Here is an 18,254-nt window from a genome sequence, read left to right on the forward strand (position 1 = left end):
TATACCCTGCCACATAATTCCTCCAAGATCTATGGGGAGCGTGACAAAGGGCCATATGTATGAAGCTCAAATAGGTTCGTAAACGTCGAAATTCACAGAATTTCGGCGTTTGAGAACTCATTTTCGCTAAATGGTATGTATGTAGCAAATTTGAGTGCAAAATAAGGAATCGCAAATTTGCGATTCCTTATTTTGCGATTGCATTTAAGGAATGGTAAATTTTGCGATTCCTTAAATGCAATGTATCAAGCACCCAAGTTGTGCGATTTCTCATTAAGAAATCGCAAATTACCACCAACTTGAAGTTGGTGGTAATTTGCGATTTCTTTCACAAAATCACTTTTTTGCATTTGTGAAGGTGCCATGTGGCGCATGTGCGCCATATGCGCACACATGTGAATTTCAGGGGTGCATCAGGGTGTCCTTATGACACCCTTGCACCCTTGAAATTATTCTCAATTTGCGATTCTCAAATTGCGAATTGTAAAATGAGAATTACTTCACATTCATTCCTATGGGCCTCCTGGCCCATAGAAATGAATGGAAAATTATTCCTTAATTGCGTTTCGCAATTTACGAATCGCAATTAAGGAATTTTAAGAAATGGCAAAATAAATGCGAATTTCTACATACATACCGATTTGCAAATCTCAAATAGCGATTTCTAGAAAATCGCTATTTGAGATTCGCAAATCTGGATGTTGATAAATCTGCCAAAGAGAGAATAGTGTCCCGTGTCTCACATATTTTGCACATTCCATCAGGTCGTATTGCTTGCAGAACTGAGCTTACATACAACAAATTACACAACTACACGTCGGGGCATCACCATGCGTATCCTCCGAGGAGAAACGCTAAGTATGCTCATCATGTGTCTGAAGATATGCAATCAATGGTTCCCCAGTATCCCTGGGTCCGGAAGTGATCTGCAACAGTTCTGCATGTGATGTACTTGGTCTTTGCCATATATAAGATCTTGCAGCCACTCGCCCCCTTCCCCATCTAAAAGGCACTTTCTGCTTAGCCAGGAGTAGCCCCATGGCGGTGAATTGTCTGTGTATCGTGGGTAGGTCTGCTGTGTAGCCTAGTAGCGTAAGCAGGGGAGATCACGGGAGGGGGATTGAAATAATCTCGGATAGTGCTACACATACCTCCAGCCAATGCTTTTGAACCTGGGCGCATGCCCATGCCAAATGCAATAGTCGGCCCCCTCTTGGTGACATCTTTCACATCTGTCATCCTCTTGTAGTTTGTATTTGCGGAGTAGTGTGGGTGTATGGAATATGCTACTTACCAGTATGCATCTGTTCTTAACTTAGAGGGCTGCAGAGTGGTACATTATGAATAGATCGCCATCTGGTGTTGGGCTCGGATGATTGCACTTGTTTTTCTCTTGGAGAAGTCTTTTGTCGTCACGAGACTGGTGACTCCTCCTTTGGGTGCTAATGCGCATGGGCATCGGCTCCATCCTTAGATTGTTTTGCTATAGTAGGGTTAGATGGAGTAGTATGATAGAATACAGATAGAAATGCCCATGTAAGTGTATCTAAATAAGATAGTGTTGGAACAGACACATGTTTCCGGGGAGGCTGGGAGGGCATGTACCACTCTGCAGCCCTCTATGCCAAGAACAGATGCATACTGGTAAGTAGCATATTCCGTTCGAGGCATATGGGCTGCAGATGGTACATTATGAATAGACTATACAGCAGTTATGTCCCTAGCGGTGGTTACCAGTGTCTGTTGCAACAGTCTGAAATAAAGTCTTTAGTACAGCTTGTCCCACTCTAGCCTGTTGTGTTGCCTGCACATCTACACAGTAGTGTTTTATGAAGGTATGCAGTGTAACCCAGGTAGCTGCTTTGCATATGTCATCTAGGGGAATGTTTCCTAAAAATGCCATAGATGCTCCTAGTTTACGTGTAGAGTGAGCTCTAGGAGGAACAGTTAATGTCATCTTTGCTTTTAAGTAGCATATTTGTATACATTTTACAATCCACCTGGCAATGCCTGCTTTACAGATAGGATTGCCCTTATGTGTAGGAGAAAACGCTACAAATAGTTGTTTTGTCTTTCTGAAAGTTTGTGTTCTTTCTATGTAGTACAATATTGCCCTTCTGACATCTAATGTATGTAGGGCTCTTTCTGCTACCGTCTGTGGTTTTGGAAAGAAGACTGGTAGTTCTACTGGCTGATTGATGTGGAATGCTGAAATTACTTTAGGCAAGAATTTTGGGTTTGTTCTAAGAACCACTTTATTTTGGTGTAACTGTAGAAATGGTTCTTGTATTGTAAATGCTTGCAATTCACTTACTCTTCTGAGTGAAGTAATAGCTATAAGAAAGGCCACCTTCCATATGAGGAATTGTATTTCACACCTATGCATAGGTTTGAAAAGTGGTCCCATTAGTCTGGTAAGTACTATGTTGAGATTCCAGACTGGGGCAGGTGGTAGTCTTGGTGGAATGACTCTTTTGAGGCCTTCCATGAAAGCTTTTATTGCTGGTACTTTAAACAGGGAAAGATGTTGTCTGTTTTGTAGGTACGCCGCTATAGCTGCAAGATGTACTCTAATAGAGGTGTAGGCAAGGTTACATTGCTGTAAGTGTAGTAAATAGCAAATAATCTGTTTAGTGGATGCGTCCAGAGGGTTGATGTTGTTACTGTTACAGTATACAGCAAACCTTTTCCACTTTGCTGCATAGCATGCTCTGGTGGTAGGACGTCTTGCTTGCTTAATGATTTCCATACAGTTTGGAGGTTAATCTAAGTATCCAAATTCTATGACCTCAGGAGCCAGATCGCTAGGTTCAATTGTTTGGGATCTGGGTGCATTATTTCTCCATGGTTCTGTGTAAGGTGCATGGGTAATAATCTGAGCTTTTGATGTGGCACCTGTGAGAGTTGCAGTAGAGTGGTGAACCACAGCTGTCTTGCCCACGTGGGTGCTACTAGTATCATTGTCATTGAATGTTGTTGCAGTTTCCGAACCACTAATGGAATTAGTGGGAGAGGGGGAAAAGCGTAAACAAATTTGTTGGACCAATTTATCCATATCGCATTGCCCTGGGATAGGTGATGTGGGTACCTGGATGCGAAGTTTGGGCATTTTGCGTTCTGATGAGTGGCAAAGAGATCTATCTCTGGTTGTCTCCATCTTTGGAAGAATGGCTGCAGTATTTGGTTGTGCAGTTCCCATTCGTGTATCTGTTCTGACTCTCTGCTTAGGATGTCTGCTATCTGATTTTGAACTCCTGGTAGGTGTTCGGCTAACAGATAGATCTTTTGAGGAATGGCCCATCTCCAAATGTCCTGTGCTAGTCTGGATAGTTGGAGAGAGTGTGTCTCCCCCTGTTTTTGAATATAATACATTGCAGTCATGTCTGTTCTGATCAGGACTGCTTTGTTGAGGATTTGCATTTGGAAAGCTTTTAGTGCTAGAAACACTGCTAGTAGTTCCAGATAATTGATGTGCAGCCTTTTTTGCTGTACACTCCATTTTCCCTGTACTGTATATTTCTCCATATGCGCTCCCCATCCGGTGAGCGATGCATCCACTGTTATTATCACTTGTGGAATCGGTTCTAGGAACGACCGTCCCTTGGAAATGTTTGTTGTGTTCCACCACTTCAGAGAGCGATGTGTGCGGTCGTCTACCAACACCAGATCTGTAATCTGACCTTGAGCCTGATTCCACTGTGTCGCTAGACACTCTTGCAGTGAACGCATTTGTAGTCTGGCATATGGTATAAGCAGTATGCAGGAGGACATCATCCCTAACAGTTTCATGAACACTCGAGCTGTTAGTGAGTGTTGTGGTTGAAATTTTTGGATCAACGTGATCATTGTTTGGATCCTGATTGGATTGGGGTGTACTTTGGCTTTTTCTGTGTCTATAGTAGCCCCTAGGTATTGTTGAATCTTGTTTGGTTGTAGGTGGGATTTTGTGTAGTTAACCGTAAACCCTAGCTGGTGCAGCAATTGAATGGTCTTTTGTGTGTTTTGAAGACATTCTTCCTGTGACTTGGCTTTTATTAGCCAATCGTCCAGGTAAGGGAAGACCTGTATTTCTTGTCTTCTTAGGTGTGCTGCAACTACTGCTAGGCATTTTGTGAACACCCTTGGTGCTGTTGTGACCCCAAATGGAAGGACTTTGAACTGATAATGTTGTCCTTCTACTACAACCCTGAGGTATTTTCTGTGGGCTTTGTGAATTGGGATGTGAAAGTAAGCGTCTTTTAGATCCAGTGTAGAAAGAAAGTCCCCTTTCTGCAGTAAAGGAAGTACTTGTTGGAGCGTGACCATGTGGATGTGCTCCGAGTTTATGTATGCATTGAGAGGTCTGAGGTCTAAGATTGGTCTTCTTTTTTGGGGATTAGGAAGTATAGAGAGTATACTCCTGTCCCTTGCTGATGTTTTGGAACATTCTCTATGGCATGCTTTTGTAGCAGTGATAGTACTTCTTGTTTTAACAATGTTAGATGATCTTGACTCTTTGGATGCTGTCTGGGGGGGATGTTTGGTGGGGTAGCTGTGAGTTCCAGGCAATAACCATGTTGGATAATTTGCCTCACCCACCTGTCTGATGTGATGTTTTCCCAGACAGGTAGGAACTGTGATAAACGTCCCCCGACCGGTGTTATATGGTCTGGGGGAGTTGTATTAAGTCACTGTTTCGTGGTTGGGGAGTTGCGGTTGTTATTATTTCCGCGACCTCTACCCTTGTTGTTGTTACCTCTGTAACTGCCTCTTGAATTACCTCTGGGTGATGTTGGTGTAAAAGAGGTAGATTGTTAGCTTGTGCCTGTATTTTTTGACCCCCCTCTATAGGTGGACCTACGAAAGGAACCCCTTTGAGTTGGCTGTTGTAATGCTCCCATTGATTTAGCAGTTTGTCTTTTTTGGTCTTTTCTAAAGTCTCATCTGTACCTGAGCCGAAAAGTGTTTTTTGATCAAAAGGTTGGTTCAATAAAGATGTTTGTACTTCTTGTTTGAACCCTGAGACCCTAAGCCATGCATGTCTTCTTAACATGATACTGGTGTTGATGGATCTTGCTGCTGTGTCTGCTGCGTCTAATGCGCACTTAATGGAAGTGTTGGTTATTATCTTCCCTTCCTGTATAAGCTGGTCTGCCCTTTTTTGATGTTCCTTAGGGAGATGTGTGATGAGTTTTTCTAACTCATCATAATGTGCTCTATCATAGCGTGCAAGCAGCGCTTGTGTAGTAGCTGTGCGCCAGCTGTTTGCTGCTTGAGATGCTACCCTTTTGCCTGATGCATCTATTAGCTTGGACTCCTTATCGGGAGGAGGAGCTTCCCCTGTAGATAATGAATTTGCTCTTTTACGAGCGTTTGTAACTACAAGCGAGTCCAGAGGTACTTGTCCTTTGATAAATATTGGGTCCTTTGGGGCTGCCTTATATTTTTTATCGATTCTAGGGTTTAACACCCGAGCCCTCACAGGGTCTTTGAATATGTCTGCTGTGTGATTGAGAAGACCCTTTAGCATAGGTAGTGTGCCTGATGTTCTTTGTGCAGCAGGTAGCGTTTCTAAACGGAAATCCTCTATTTGAGGTTCAGTATGTAAATCTACCTTATGGTATTTAGCTGCCCTATTAATCAACTGCACAAAACCTGTATTATCATCAGGTGGTGAAGGTTTTGAGGGGTATAATTCTGGGTCGTTATCATCGTCTGACCCTGCATCATAATTTTCCCATGGGTCTTCCTCATCTGGGATAGTGTCGTCATCTCCATGAGGTTCTCCCTCCCCTGTATCACTGTCTACATCTGTTTGAGGTGTAGATGGTCTTGGTGTCGAAGGTGGAGGAATAGCTGGCCTAGTGTGAGGAATAGGAGAAGAGGGTGTGTCTCTAGGCTGAGGAGAAAGGGAAGGAGTAGTATTTGTCCCCATTGTTCTCTTTTTAGGAGGAAGAGTTTTGTCATCTAGTTCATTCTTCCTCTTTTTCGGTGATTTTGTCACCACTTTGCCAGTTTGCGGATCGATAAACAAAGTCTTTTGTTTCGGATCTGTCTGCTGCTCCTGTGTCGGTACCGAAGTCTTTGGTTCCGAAAGGTGCCTTTGCTTCTGACCGTCAATGTTCTGTGTTTTCGGCACCAAGAATTTGCTTGATCCCGATTTTTTCGGTGTCGAGTAAGTCTTCGACGTCGAAGCATGTTTCGGTTTCGACATGGAATGTTTCGATGCCGAGCTTTCCTTTGTATGGAGCTTCGGTGTCGATGTCGACCGTTTCTCGGATCCGACATGGTGGGAGGCCGAGAGTTTCGGTGTCTGTTTCGGTTTCGTTGACGGGCCCGAAGGCGGGGCGTCGGAAACTTTTTTCAGTGGTCTGACCGGGCTCGAAGGCGGGGTCGGTTTTTTGGTAAGGGGACGTCGTCACTCACGGTTTGTTGAACGTCGATTTCTTCGACATCAGACTCGTCCCCTTCCGACCCCGACTCGTCTTCATGTTCCTCTTCTTCTTCCTCGAGGTGCTGGTCCTCGAACAGCTCCGGGATTGCCTCCAACTGCATTCTTTAAACCTCGACTCTTTGCGCTCGACGGTTTCTAATTGTCGACTTGGAGGAGAATGCTGCGCAGGCTTCGCAGTCCCTGGATTCGTGTTCAGGCGATAGGCATAGATTGCACACCTCGAGTAGGTCCTTGTGTGGGAACTTAGCACCACACGTTGGAAATTTCTTAAATGGAGTCCTTTCCATGGACTCCGGGCTGGACTACGTCGAGAAAGGCCTCCTGGTCTTGTCGACGTAGAAGAAATAGTTTATTGTTGGAGTCGAAACGCGTAGGAATGGAAATGAAATCGCGTTCGATAACAATACCGTCAAATTGGAAAGGGAATACGCGCCGAAATATCACTTTTTCTCGAAATCGATCCGGAACGCTTCGATCCTCATCCGAACCCGATGGCGGGAAAAAAAAATCTAAGGATGGAGCCGATGCCCATGCTCATTAACACCCAAAGGAGGAGTTGCCAGTCTTGTGACGACAAAAGACTTCTCCAAGAGAAAAACAAGTGCAATCATCCGAGCCCAACACCAGATGGCGATCTATTCATAATGTACCATCTGCAGCCCATATGCCTCAAACAGTATGTTCTGTGGAGAAACTTGAAGTGCATGATATGCAGCCTCCTGCTGGCTGTGATTTCTGCTATCTGCTCGCACCAGAACTTCCACTGCTCATCTGTTACCGGGGATTTTAGATCCCGGTCTCAGGTGACTCTGGCCCTCGGCCGGTTGTACGGTCTATCCAGCAGTGCCGCATGATAAATGCGAGACACTGCATGTGAGGGGCCAGACATTTTAAGCGTGACCTGCAGGACCTCCAGTGGGTCAGGTTCCAGCGGAAAGCTAGATGTGCTGGCTCGCATATCATGATTCAAACGTATGTACAGGAACATCTCCATAGGTGTAACCCCTCCCCGGTCAGTATGTCCTTCTTATCTCTGAATCGCCCCTCGAGATACAGAGCGCCCCATGTGTGGACCCCTGTTTTACGCAACATGTCTCTGCATACTGCTCCCTGCGTGACTGGGGCGTATGAGAAATGTGGCAGCGGCATAAGGCGCGAGTAAAGTAGATCCTTACCCATAATTCTCGCTAGGCGCTTCCAAGCATTATTGTTGCATGAGACTGTGTGGTGCGTAACCTTTTCAACCAGAACTTGAGGTCCCAGCAAGGAGGTGAGCAGTGTAGGTGCCCTGTAGCCTTGTTCAATGGCCAGATGGGGCATGAACGATGTCAGTTAAGCCAGTAGACGGCATAGTGGGCCTGAGCACTAAGGTAGTAGAGTTCCACGTGTAGAGCCTCAAAGCCTCCTCTAGAGAAAGGCTGAGTCAGGCGTATCCAGCTTAATCAGGGTTGCTTTCCGCCCCAGGCTAGTTTAATGAGTAAGGAGCGTAGAGTGTTAAAAAAATGATGCCCTGGGTAGTAAGGTTTATTGATAAATAAGTAGAAAAGCTCAGGATGGATGTTCATTTTCATCAGGGCTATCCTGTCGGCCAATGAGAGAGGGAGGGTGATCCAGCGATCTATCCATGTGCCAATTTTTTCAATTGCAGCTCCATAGTTTGCTCTTATGGTCTCTGCAGGGTCCCTAGTAATGTTGATACCCAGATACTTGATTTCGTCATTACACCAGCTTAGTGGGTATTCAGGTGCAAATCTAGGAGTAGTATGACAAATTAGTAGCGCAGAACGCAGTGGCGCAAGGAAACCTTTAGGGGGCCACAGCTAATCATGGTTGTGGTCTTTCACCTTAGGGCATTCTCATTTTCAATCAAAGGGAGGAATGTGTAAAGAGTGCAGTGAATAGCACTGAGCCCAAGATGGTGATACAGAGAATTGAAATCTCAGCAAAAACACAGGGCTTTGAAGTTGAGGTTCCCTTATAATGTATCCGAACCATCTATATGAAAGTCTGTCACCAGATACCTGTGATGGGGTCTGAGAAACGATTCCATCGCCAGTTAGCAGTAGGGGAGGTGCTGGATTACCTTGAGAAGGCGCCTGGAATCAAGCCCAGCACTGCCACTGTTTTCCACTGCTCTGTGCACCCAGGAAACATTCTCTCACTTCTTGGCTTCCAGGTGAGCCGTCTCTCGTTGCTGGCAGTGCCTGGGTACCTGGTGGCATGGAGGGCTTGGACTGATTTTAGAGTTACTGCTGCATATCTTGGCCAGTAATCGTCACTCCTTGGTTGGCTTAATTCCTGGAGAATGGGGGCGATCACTGGGGCAATGGCAGTTTGCCAGAGAGTTTACTGGGCCTCAATAAGTTTAAGGGCAGATATTACCAATGTCAAGAAGATATATTTACCTATCCATCCTGGTGCAAAATTTCCCTTCCTTTCTTTTAGGGTAATTTCCTAATCTTTCAGGTATATTAAGACTGTAGTGGAGTTCAAATACTGCACCCCAACACAGTTGAGTTTCTACATTGGTTCATGCCTGATCTAGCTCTAGTTGATCCAGTACTTCAGCCATGGTTTAACAACTGTCATGCCAGTCCTTCTTAAGTCTGTTTACATCCAGGTTCAATAATTTTCCTTACAATCATTTATGAATGCTTATTTTAAACCTTGTGTTTTTTCCTTCTGCCGTACTGTGACCCCTTACTGTAGACACCGTATTCGGTTCAAGTTCTAATCGGTGATGCATCAAGGTATCTACCAAATGGTATCACCCCTATCTTGGAGTTGCCAAGACCAAGTCATCAGAGAAGACTCAGCGTCCAGCCCTTGACAGGTCTGCGACCACATCAGTGGAAGCTAGGAAGACTTAATTATCAAGCTACGTAATCTCTCAATTCTAATGCCATCTTTTCCAGTGGAACAACTAAGCAGGTCTTGTGGGTTATCTTCATAAGGGTCAAGAAATCAAGGAATGCCTGTATTGGAAGCAGTCTGTCTGGTGCTATAACAGGACAGTCTGATGGTACTTTTCTTCTTAGAAGAGCCTGAAGAATCTACAGAGCATATTCACTTGCCATGCCTAGTATAACCTACGGGTCGGGTGTGATTCCTGATCCTTCTCAATTCTGGATGAATCAAGAGGGATCCTTTGGATGGACACCCATGCAGCCTGTCAGTACACTCATCTTGGAGCTAACAACAGGTTCAGGTCTGGCAATTTTCAAGATCTCTCTTGAGCAGGACAGGTCACTGGTCACGGTGATAGTTGGACTTTTTAAAGAATGACTGGATAATGAAATCCTGGCGCTGTTCCTGTAGAAAAGCTTTGTTAGTAACCATCAGCAGAGACAACGCTCTGGCAATGAATGACCAATTGATCTGAAAAGAATACCGGTAAAGAAGGTACTTTCCTGACATTCGCAGCCATGATCATTTCCAGTATGCAATACTCTATGTCTTCAATATTTGCCTATTATATGTCTACTCAAATATTTCAGCTGTGTTGCAGGACACAGGGGACTCACATTATCCCCACTCCTGAAGGTTTCCAGCTAAAGGTGGCACTCTTTGGAAGTCATGTAATGTCCCAGTATCTCCATAATGGATACCAAACGATATATACACCAGAAAAATCAAGGCACGTGCCAGGTGCTTCCCGCCAACAGATGTTTTGGTGGTAGATTGATAGGAATATTTAGTTCTTATTGTTTTTCTTAGAGACCTGAGAGCTATTATCTAATATCGAAAAGAAGTGAACATTGGCCATTGATGGACTCAATTTACTCATATACACAAATAGTACACAATAGTCTGCCAGATACCATCATTATGGAAACCTATACATATTTTTGTATTGCCAGGCTGAAAACATTAAGGTAAAAAATGCTTGATTAGCTTTCCAGGAGTTTTGTTTAAAATAAAAAAATGAAATCAAGCATTATGCAATATAAGTAAAATAAAAACGTTTTAATATTTTTTGAATATGCTAAAAGGTATCATTAACATGTTTTATTGATCATGGGGCAAAACAGTGTAAACTACCCTATGGCACAGAGGCACACAAAGGCTTATCAGTTAAAAGGCTGAAAGTATGACATTGTTAAAAGTATTACGCTCATGTAAAAATGCACCACAAATACTCTACTGCTAAGGAATATTAAAGACATTTAAATTAACAGTTAAACGTTAGGGATGTGGTGTACAGCAATATTTCGATTTAGTAAGATCGCACCTAAATACCAAAGGACTGTAGAGTCTTGTTCAGACTACTTAAGTACTGTCGGCCCGATTCCGGGCTTCCACTGTCAGTTAAAGTACCAAGAACTGATCAGGGATCAAACCTACTGAAGCATTTTAATAGCAGCTTCTCTTTGGGAGTTTTGCTACATGAGCCTGTCTTGTTGGATCTTCAGAGTTTTTGCCCAATCTCTAATCCTGTTCATCCTCTTTCATAATATTCACATATTGCTTCAACTAGGAAAGTCATGCAGTATCGATGGTCCTGGTGTAACTGATGCGCTGCTTATTCTAACACCTGAGAGCTCTTATACTGAGTCGAGTGGTTGCTGTAGTTGGCATCTACATTATGGCTTGAGTCCACATAGTGCAGGGGCACAGAGTGCTCTGATTTAACAATCCTCTTTGTCGCTTGTGGTAGTTCTCAATTAAGTCAAAAGCACTTGCATTGTCAAGTTTGTGTGCTTGACCTTGGAACACTTTTTTAAATGTATAAAAACACAAACACTGGCATTTTAAATGCAGATAAAACACTACAAACTATCTAAGGTTACATTTTCGGAATTTTGTTTTTATTTTTGAAATATTCCAAATAAACCTGAAAATTGGATTCAAACACACTGTAGCATAATCCATACCTTTGTGAATATTAACAAAGTTATCATAATAGAAAGGGAAATGCATCTTTCTTGAAATCATCGTTCTGCATCATTGGAATCTTCATTAAAGTCTGTTCTTATTTCGCTCTGGTTCTTGAACATTTTCCTTTACATTTGGACTGCTAAGTTCTGTTTTATGCTGCAAACTAGTTTCAAATTAACGCGGATTTAGATATAATTTGTAAAAGAAAAATGAAAATCAAACATTTGTGATATGCTGCAGTGTTTTATGTGTGTTTTATATTAACCATTCTCTCTCTCAATTTTTTTTTATATATATAGCATGTATGCGGCATTGCCTGGGAAGAACAATAGTTACTTACCTGTAATCTGTGGTTCTCCAGTATTGGTGTCTTTCATAGATTCACATGCCTGAATCATTCCCCGTCATCGGAGTGGGAGTCCTGCGGTACATAAAAAAGCAATAATATGCCTGTAATACCTAAAAAACCTTGGTAATAACCAACCAGGAAGTAAAGTAGCCCTAGGCTGCAGGAGCAAAAGCTCCCACACTCATGACTATCCTAGTCATTATGTATAGACCAAACTGCAGCCAATCAGGCGACAGCACCCACCAGAATGTTCTCCCCAGAGGCTCAGGCTCTCAGATTTTCTCGCACAGGAGTGAAACCAACATAATTGCCTGAGGGAACCTCTGAGGGGAGGTGGGCGGGTTGCATGGGAATCTATGAAAGACACCAATACTGGAGAACCACAGATTACAGGTAAGTAACTATTGTTCTTCTCCAGTATTTGGGGTGTGTTTCATAGATTCACATGCCTGAATCAGAATAGATAGCAGTACACATAAGTCAATGCTCATAGACGCTAACAGTATCATAGTATATATGCACAATGATAAAATGCAAAAGACATGGTAAGCGTCTAAAAGAGCATAGAGAAGGTGGGAGAACAGAGGTTCACCTTATTGGAAAAGATTGCGAAGAACTGCTCTTCCCACCGAAGCATCTGCATCACTTGCTGAGTCCAGACAGCAGTGCCTCGTGAACGTGTGCCTGCTGGACCATGTTGCAGCTCTGCAGATTTGTAGAAGAGGCACCCCAGCGAACAGAGCAGTGGAATAGGAAACTGCTCTTGTAGAATGCGCTCTTGGTAAGGCATGTAAGGGTCTTCCTGCCTGTTGATGACAGAGTCCAATTGTTGATGAGACCCATCTAGTAATAGTCTGTTTGGACACTGCACAGCCTTGGCGCAGTCTGCCATAGGCCACAAACAACTGATCTGTCTTGCGCAACGCTGATGTTCTTGAGAGATAAAACTTGAGGCATCTCCTGATGTCCAAAGAGTGCAAAGCTCGCTCAGCCGGTGTTTGTGGATTTGGAAAAAATGACTTGCGGATTACCGGCTCATTCAAATGAAAGTCCGACGGGACTTTGGGCATGTACTTAGGATTGGTATGCAGTACCACCGAATCAGATGTAAATTGTAAAAAAGGCTGTTTAGACGTGAATGCCTGAATGTCACTGACCCTTCTGGTAGATGTTAAAGCCAATAACAAGGACACTTTCCAAGTAATAAACTTAAGGTCAACCTTATGTATCGGCTCAAAGGGGTGACGCATGAGCTGGGCAAGTACCACATTCAAATGCCAAGCAGGAGGTGGTCGTCTAATCTGAGGAAACATACGAAATAGACCCTTAAAAAATTGCTGGATTATTCTTGAAGAAAACAGAGTTCGATCCGTCCTGACGGAATCCAGAAATGGCTGCCAGAAATACTTTTAGGGTTGAATGCGCCAAACCCGATCTAGCCAGTTGCAGGAAGAAGGGTAATATTGGTTCTGGTCTAGCATGAATGGGATGTAGATCAACAGTCTGGCACCAGGCACAGAAAAGCTTCCACTTGAGTTTGTAAGTCTTAATCGTTGATGGTGCTCTGGCGTTACCCAGCACCTCTTGACAATCGTGAGGAATGTCTAAGTGGGCGAATTCATTGTGTTGAGGAGCCAAGCTGACAATTTCAGAGAAACTGGGTCCGGATGGGTCACTTTGCCCCTCTGAACCATCAGGAGATTCGGTATTCGAGGCAGTTGTATTGGCCTGCACTCCGAGAGGAGGAGAAGCTCGGTGAACCAATATTGCCGGGGCCACCTTGGAGCAATCGGGATTAGATGACATGGTTGACTCCTCATCTTCCTGATGATCTTGGGGATTAACGGAATTGGCGGAAAAGCGTATGCAAATATTCGACACCAATTCATCGAAAGGGCATCCCCGTACGAGTCTTTGTGGGGAATCCAGCTTGCAAAGAGTTGGCATTTCCGGTTCTGAGCTGTTGCAAACAAATCCAGGTCGGGATGACCCCGCTCTCGGAATATCTGATCATGGGATGGTTGATGTAGCTCCCATTCGTGATTGCTTCCGGCGGACCTTCTGAGTGAGTCCGCTAGGACATTGGCAACCCCTGGGACATGGACCGCAGACAGATTGATGTTGTGATCCAGGGCCCAATTCCAAATCTCCTGCGCCTGATGGGACAACCTGCCCGATCTTGTGCCTCCCTGCTTGTTCAGGTAATGCATGCTGGTTGTGTTGTCCGTTCGTATCAACACTGTAGAGCCCTCCAAGATCGCCTGAAAGGATTTCATGGCGAGAAAAATGGCTCTTAATTCCAGCAGATTTATGTGCCATTTTTTCTGTTGAATGTTCCATTTGCCACTGATTGTCATCCCTTGGAGATGGGCGCCCCAGCCCTCCAGAGAAGCATCCGTGGTCACCATGAATCTGGGTCCCTCTGTCATGAGTGCACATCCCACCTGCAGGTTGCCATCTTGCCCCCACCACTGGATGGAGTTTCTCATCCGAGGAGTTATGTTGATGACATCCTCGAATGAGCCTGTTACTTGCACCCACTGACGACTGAGTTCCTCTTGGAAGGGTCTCATTCGCAGGCGACAGTTGGGGGTGAGAGGAATACAGGATGAGATCATCCAGAGGAAAGACTTGAACTTGCAAACAGAAACGCACTTTCTTGTTAGAAGTGATGCGGACATCTTGCGAATTTTCACCTGCCTTTCTTTTGATATGAACACTTGGGCGAGTCTTGTGTCCAGCGTGGCTCCCAAGAACGACTTCCTCTGTGATGGAGTCAGGTGAGATTTTTTTAAATTCACTGAAAATCCCAGGCTCTGGAACAGTGATAGGCATCTCTGAACGTACGTTTTTGCCAAGTCGAAGGAACTGGCCTTGATAAGGCAGTCGTCCAAATATGGATAAATTTGAACTCCCTCTAATCTCAGGTGTGCGGCCACAGGGGCTAACATTTTTGTGAAAACTCTGGGGGCCGAACGTAGTCCAAAGGGGAGTACTTTGAAGTGGAAGTCCCTGCCAGCCACTCTGATCCGTAAGAACTTCCAGTGTCTTGGAAAGATGGGCACATGGAAGTATGCGTCCTGAAGGTTGCCATGTATTATCCTACTGAGAGAAACTGGAGGATTTCTTGAAGCGTCAACATTCTGAAAGATAATTTCTTCAGGTACTTGTTGAGGGCACGCAGGTCGAGGATGGGGCGCCATTCCCCCGACTTCTTGCGGATCAGGAAAAATCTTGAATAAAATCCTGTTCCCTTCTGATGTTGAGGTACCCTTTCTATTGCTCCTTTCCGAATCATTGAGTGTATTTGGGCTCTTAGAGATGAGTTGGAGGTGGTCCTCTTGGGGGAGAATTTGGAGGGGCATTGACGAATTCGAGAATGTGACCTCTGGAAACCACGTCCAGGACCCATCTGTCCGTGGTAATCTTGGACCAATTTAAGTAATATCGGGATATTCTTCCTCCAATTTGTTTCAGGCTGGGACAAAGTGGTGGCAGGATGTGTCTCACTTGCTCTTGTTGTTGTCTCTTCCTCGATAAGAGGTTTTTCCTCTTGATTGAGAGTAATTATTTCTCTTTTGGCCATATGTTTGTTGATGGTATGGCTGGTATCTCTGATTTCCCTGTGAGTTATTGTAGGAGCGTTGTTGTGAATACCCTCTTCTGTTCGAGAAATTGCCTCTTCCTCTTGCGCCACGAAAGGAAGACTTTCGAAATTGGAGAGAGCCCAGAGACTGTGCTGTCTCTGTGTCTTTCTTTATGGCTTGTAATGCCTCGTCAACATGTTGACCAAAAAGGAACTCTCCATCATAGTCCATGTCCATGATCTTTGTCTGGACCTCTAGACGAAAAGATGTAGCCATTAACCAGCCTTGTCTCCGGACAACAGCTGCTCCCGCCAGCTGCCTGAAACCTGTGACTGCCACGTCCATTGCAGCATCGATTATTTCAGAAGAAACGCTCTCTCCCTCTTGCAGGATTTTTTTTGCTTCAGATCTATCCGCTTCTGCAAGCTTTTCGATGAAAGGTGATATGTCAGACCACATCTGCCTGTCGTACCTTCCAAGTATTGCAAGTGAATTTGCGGCTCGGACCGTGGTTGCCGCAATAGTTGACACCTTCTTCCCTATTCAGACAAGACGTCTACCGTCTTTATCAGGGGGAGCAGAGACCTGTGCAGATGGATTCCTGGCCCTTCTTTGAGCTGCTTGCGTAACTACGGACTCCGTTTTAGCCTGACCAACTAGGCATGCTGGTGAAGAACTAGGTGCTCTATATTTCTTATCCACCCTAGGTAGTACTGCGGGTAAAGAATTTGGTGTAGCCATTATCTTCAGACCTTCCTTCCATATAAAGTCAATGATTGGAATAGACCAACTTTGCTTTTGTGTCAAATCCTTAAAATCATATAGGAAGCATTTGTCTTGTTTAGCTTCCATTGTGATAAGGAACCTTTTCGTAGCTCTATCCATAATTATATGAAAGCTGGCAATGTCCACCGGCAGAGAATCTGCCGTAGGCGGGTCCACTGGGGAAGGGGGTTGTGCCTGATAGTCGTCCCACTCCGATGATACTGACTTATCGTCCAATTCACAGTCTTCTCGTTCGTCTTCCGATGAATTTTCACCCACTGCCTGATGGGATGGCACTGGTGAAGAAGATAGTGCGGGCCGTGTTTCTTCAGTTGTCTCTTGAGAAACTGAGTCTTGAAGTCCTAAAGTTGCCGTAGATGTTCTTGGCCTAGGCGTAGAGTCATGAGAATCACCAGATTCTGAAGGTGGAAACCTGCGATAATAATCGCTCAACATATATTGGATATTCTGGAATAAATCCATAGGCATTTGCATGCCAGGTGCAGACACAGTCATCCCAACTAGAGTACTCCTGGAAATTTTTCTCCTCCTCCTGATCTAAATCTTGAACTTTTACGAGCAAATCCGAAGGGATCCTGGCCGCACGGAAAGTGTCTTCCTCGTAGGATTCTTCTTCCTCAGAATCCAACAATTTATCTGGCAGTTTTAATGGAGACAAAGTTGTGGTGGATGAACCACGCTTTTGTATGAGTGAAGCAGTAGTAGCCGGTGATGGCAAGGGTATTGTGGATGTTTTTGCTGACAACACTTGCAAGGCCGTACAGGTTGACAGCAGAGGCGTCGATGGAGCCACCGATGTTGATGACAAGCCTGATTCCCTCGGCGTTGTCAGATCCGTCCGGAGCGCCCGTCGGCTGTAGCGGTTTCATAGACGATGAACTGGTCGACGAGGTTGTTTCCTTCTTCGTCCACGGTGTCGATGTCGGTGGAATTGTCTGCTTCGTCGACAAGGAGGTCGTCGACGGGTTCAATTTCTTCATCGACTAACTTATTCGACGAGGGTGTTGTCGACGGTAACTTCGCCGACGAGGGTGTCGTCGATGGTAACTTCGTCGACGAGGGTGTCGTCGATGGTAACTTCATCGACGAGGGTGTCGTCGATGGTAACTTTGTCGACGAGGGTGTCGTCTACGGTAACTTCGCCGACGAGGATGTCGTCGATGGTAACTTCGTCGACGAGGGTGTTGTCGACGGTAACTTCGCCGACGAGGATGTCGTCGATGGTAACTTCGTCGACGAGGGTGTCGTCGACGGTAACTTCGCCGACGAGGGTGTCGTCGGCGGTAAGGCCTTCTTCGTCGCCGGCAAGAAATTCGTGGACGCCCGAGTCGACGACGAAGAGCTCGTCGACGGTACCTTCAGGATCCCCGTCGACGGAGGAGCGTTGACGATCGATGGAACTAGCTTCGTCAACGGGATGGGTCTAATTTGTACGTGAACCAACGAAAGGCAGAGGACATCACCATAGCTGATTTTGGTGAGGAGAAAGTCACTGTTGAAGTGGAAGAAGTGGCTACATGAAGAGATGGCGACGATGAGGCTGCTTTTGACTCTGCCATGGCCAGAGGTGTAAACTGAGGCGAAACTTTTTGAGCAGGTGTTTTGGAAACTGTAGATTTTCCAGATTATCCTGAGGGCGCAGACTTCACAGGTGGAGACACCTTCCTGGAAGTAGTAGGCAAACAAGAATCCTGAGAGGATTGGGCCTTTTTCAACATTTTTGCCCTAGGAGAAGCCACCTCAACCTCAGTCTTTCTCTTCCTTGAGGAGACAGAAGACCCTGAGGCAATGCTCCATACCTCTGAAACAGGGTTATCCTTGTCCTTTATCCTCTGAAGCCACAGGAGAAGACAACCCTCTCTGTCCCTGAGGGTCTTTTGAGGGAAGGTTCTGCAGATCTTGCATTCCTTCGCCTCATGATCCGGATACAAACAGTATTATGCATTTCTTGTGAGGATCCTCCTTGAACAGCCTCAGCTTTCCACCGGAATCACAAGCCCTAAAAAGGGATTTAGAAGTAAACATCCTTTGAAGGTCAAAAAACCAACCAAAATAAGAAGAAACGGAGCAGAGCTCAGGGAGACTCCCTTCACACGACGTGCGGTAGAAAATCTGAGAGCTTGAGCCTCTGGGGAGAATATTCTGGTGGGTGCTGTCGCCTGATTGGCTGCAGTTTGGTCTATACATAATGACTAGGATAGTCATGAGTGTGGGAGCTTTT

The 18,254-nt window shown here is 45.0% G+C and overlaps 1 protein-coding gene across 4 annotated transcripts in view; it reads right to left on the minus strand.

Annotated features, from left to right (window-relative positions):
- Positions 1-18,254, minus strand: part of PKN1 (protein kinase N1) — an 815,639-nt gene that overhangs the window by 193,666 nt on the left and 603,719 nt on the right. The window lies entirely within an intron of this gene.

This window comes from Lissotriton vulgaris, chromosome 1_1 (assembly GCF_964263255.1).
Source record: "Lissotriton vulgaris chromosome 1_1, aLisVul1.2, whole genome shotgun sequence".
Lineage (NCBI taxonomy): Eukaryota > Metazoa > Chordata > Amphibia > Caudata > Salamandridae > Lissotriton > Lissotriton vulgaris.